This window comes from Budorcas taxicolor, chromosome 2 (assembly GCF_023091745.1).
Source record: "Budorcas taxicolor isolate Tak-1 chromosome 2, Takin1.1, whole genome shotgun sequence".
Lineage (NCBI taxonomy): Eukaryota > Metazoa > Chordata > Mammalia > Artiodactyla > Bovidae > Budorcas > Budorcas taxicolor.
In genome coordinates this window covers 163,922,684-163,926,740 of record NC_068911.1, presented here as the reverse complement: position 1 = coordinate 163,926,740, position 4,057 = coordinate 163,922,684, and the positions used below count along the sequence as shown (strand labels likewise).

The window sequence follows — 4,057 nt, the reverse complement described above, 5'->3', positions numbered from 1 at the left end:
CGCCGGGGTTGGAGTGGAAGGCAAATGTGGGAGATAGTTTGAAGGCTGAATCAACAGGACCTGGTGGCTGATGGGTGTTGAAGACAGGGAGAAGTAAAAATCCAGGCAGCTGGGAGAACAGGCCTGGAGCCAGAGATGTGAAAAGTTTGTTCATATTCAAGGTGATGGGAAGACTCCAGCCAGTGGACAGGTCCAGAAGGCCATTGGGAAGGGCTGAGCCTGGATGCTGTTCATGGAAGGGATTAGGGAACACTGGTGAGGACCACTCCTGGGGAGTGAGTGGATGAGCCTGCAGGGGGCAGGCAGAGGCTCAGATCAAAAGGTGGAGACGGTCCCACCTAAATAAAGGGGACTGAGGCCGAGGAGGAGCAGGCAGGGAGGCTAGAATGCTTATAAATAGCTAGTGGGGACCAGCTGGCCCACAGCCCCATGCAGGCTGAGCAGGGCTCTCAGCTGGAAAGGGATGCAGGCAGGCCTGGGAATCAGGCATCCATGTATCCAGGCAACCTGGTGCATAATAGGTGCTCAGTGTGTGTGTTTCTGACTGTGAGGAACGCATGAAAGACTGGAGTGTGTTAGTTTCCTGTGGCTGCCATAGCAGAGTAGCACAGGCTGGGTGGCTTAAACAACCGAAATTAATTTTCTTGCAGTTCTGAAAGCCGGAAGAGCGAGATCAAGGTGTCATCATGCTTGGTTGCTTCTGAGGCCTTCCCCCTTGGCTTGCAGATGGCCATCTTCTCACTGTGACTTTGTGTGGTCTTCCCTCTGTGTGCTAATCTTATCTTCTCATAACACCAGTCATATTGGATTAGGGCCTCCCAGTGACCTCATTTAAGCTTAACCATTTCTTTAAAGATCCTATCTCCATGTCTAGTCATGCTAACTGGGGGTTAGGATTTCAACAGGTGAAGTTTGTGGGGACACAATGCAGCCTCTAACAGGGAACAGTACATAGAGCTGGGGGCTTTCCAGGTGGCGCTAGTGGTAAAGAACCTGCCTGCCAGTGCAGGAGACAATAGGAGATGCAGGTTCGATCCTTGGGTTGTGAAGATTCCCCTGGAGAAGGGAATGGCTACCCACTCCAGTATTCTTGCCTGGAGAATCCCATGGATAGAAGAGCCTGGCAGGGTGCAGTCCATAGGGTTTCAAAGAGTCAGACATGACTGAAGCAACTTAGCACGTATGCACGGGGAGATAAAATATACACACTGAAGTAATTTTAAGAAATGGTGCACAGTTAATTGTTAAATTGTGTGCTAGAGAGAAATAAGAAAGTAAGACTGTATATAAGAAATTATTACACATTGGAGATGCTGAATAAAACGAAGTGAAATTCCCTGGTGGTCCAGTGGGTAGGACCCTACATGTATACTGCAGGGGACGTGGGTTTGATCCCCTGGTCTAGCACTAAAATCCCACATGCTTTGCATTGCAGCCAAAAAAAAAAGGTGAGGGGGATTTTCTCATGAGTCTCACTCAATAACTTCTACTCAAGAGTAGCTCCTGTTTGGGAAATGTCATCATTTAGCTGGATACATGCTGTGTAAATAGTCACTTGAGGGACTTCCCTGGTGGTCTAGTGGTTAGGACTCTGTGTTCCCTTTGCAGGGGGCCTGGGTTTGATCCCCAGTTAGGGAATTAGATCACACAAGCTGCAACTAAGAACCGGCCTGCCGCATCGAAGGTCCTGCACACGGCAACGAAGATCCCGCGTGCCTCAACTCAGACCTGGTGTAGCCAAAAAAAAAAAAGTTAAAAAACAAGGTCATTGGAAAAGCAAAGAGTCCAGGATCTGCGAGTGAGGAAAGAGGGGAAAAGGAAGAAAGTACATGAAGTGGGCGGTCCGAGTCTCTGTCGCAGGTCCCAACCCAAACCCCTTCTGTCTCTTCCCGTCCAGACTCCACCTAGCAGCCAGAATAGCTGTTTGCTTAAATTTTAAGGCACTGCCTTTACAGAGTGGGAAAAAAAGTCTAGCAGTACAGCTGATAATATAGTGAAAAATAAGTCTCCCTCTAACTCCTACTTCCCACCCGTTCAGCCCAGAAGTTATCTCTGGACTTTGCACCTGCGAAGCACACCGCAGCGTTTTCCTGCTGAAGACGTTTCCTGGGTCCCAGAGTCTGCCCTTGGACCCGGCCTCCCTTCTGCCCTCGGTTCACCCTGCTGACCTCCTGTCTCATAGGGGCGCCACTCTGGCTTCCACTCAGTCACTGAGGGCAGTGCTCCTTGGCCCTTCCCCTGCTGTTCTCTCCGCCTGGAATACTCTTCAGGGCTCAGTTCAGTTCCATCTTGTTCAGCAGCAAGTCTTTCTTTTTAGGTCCAACCCTGTTCACAGCATCAAGCCCTCCACCCTCCAGTCAGGGACCCAAACCCCTGCACCACTGAATTCCACCGCTCTACTGTCAACCCCCAAGGACCCGATGGGGTCAGCCCCCTGTCAGAAGGTGGGAAGGGCTCCTGCCCGAACATGGATAATCTTAGAAGCTAAGGGATCATTCGTTTCTTGACTATGTATCAGGGAATTCCCTGATGGTCCAGTGGTTAAGATGCGACGCTTCTACTACAAGGCCACCTGCTCCTGCCCGAACATGGATAATCTTAGAAGCTAAGGGATCATTCGTTTCTTGACTATGTATCAGGGAATTCCCTGATGGTCCAGTGGTTAAGATGCGACGCTTCTACTACAAGGCCACCTGATGTGAAGAGCCAACTCATTGCAAAAGACCCTGATGCTGGGAAAGATTGAAGGCAAAAGGAAAGAGGGGTGGCAGAGGATAAGATGGTTAGATAGCATTGTTGATTCAATGAACATGCATTTGAACAAACTCCGGGAGATAGTGAAAGACAGAGAAGCCTGGTATGCTCCAGTCCATGGGGTCGCAAAGAGTCGGACACAACTGAGTGAGTGAACAAAACCCAAAACAAAACAAAGCTGCAAGGGGCATGAGTTTGATCACTGATCAGGGAAATAAAATCCTGTAAGACAGGAGGCATGACCAAAAAAAACCAGTATCAGGTGCTGTCTCCTGTGACCTGGTATCAGGAAGATACAAGAGAATGAGACGGTCATGTTCTCCTGGAACCTGCAGACCAGATTGAGGAGATAGGCAATGAACAAGAAAATGAACCAATAAGATTATCTCAGGCTGCAGTTCCATGAAGGGCATAAACAGGGGATGTAGCAGAAGGTTTGGGAGTGGAGGAGGGCATGCCAGAATGTGTGGTCAGGGAAGCCATCTCAGAGCCCCGAAAGATAACAAGGTGCCAGGGAAGGAGCCGGGGAGAGAAAGTTCTAGCAGAACAAACAGCATGCATGTGCAAAGGCCCTGAGGTCTGAGAGTGGTCCAGCCAAGCACAGGGAAGGAGAAGGTGAACACAGCTGAGCGAAGCTGAGCTGCACGCTGACTTAAGCTGGGGTTTATTCTAAGAGCCTTAGGAGGATTTTCAGCAGGACAGTGGCGTGATCTGGTTTGATTTATGAGGAAGCCAGCTATGGGACCTGAACTTCCTGAGTCCTTTGAGTTGTTTCTGTAATTTTCCATTTGCAGTGTTGTCTTGGGATAGTGTTATTTTTGGTTTTCTGGCCAACTTGGTTAAACCAACAGCGGGATTTATTTTATGCGTGTAGAGAAGCAAAGCAAGTCTCAGCAAATTTCCTACCTGCTTCTCTATGACCTCGGGGGTTATATCTTCCAGGAGAGACACTCGTACCCCATGAATGGTAGACCCTTCATCCTTGACATTGCGCCATTCAGCACCTCTAAACGTGCCTTCCACTGACAGATGCATCAATCAGGGCTCTCTAGGAAAACAGAACCAATAGGAAATAAGTGATAGATAGGGAGGTAGCTAGATGGGTGGATGGATAGATGAGACAGAGAAATAGAATGATAATGAAACCTTTAAGCCAACCTGGACTCTTGCTCTGGGCAACTCTGTGTGTTTTGGGAGTACCAACTATCTTTCGCTTGAAAATGAAGGCGTTTGACACTGCGCAGGTCTGAATTTGGGAAAGAAGAAAATTCCAGGCGCCTGTTTCCCAATCCAGGCCTAGAGG

The 4,057-nt window shown here is 49.0% G+C and overlaps 1 non-coding gene across 1 annotated transcript; it reads left to right on the top strand.

Annotated features, from left to right (window-relative positions):
* The first annotated feature begins 1,565 nt into the window (after positions 1-1,565).
* TRNAG-CCC (transfer RNA glycine (anticodon CCC)) lies at positions 1,566-1,638 on the top strand. The gene has a single exon. It is a non-coding gene; the product is annotated as a tRNA-Gly (tRNA).
* Positions 1,639-4,057: the final 2,419 nt, after the last annotated feature.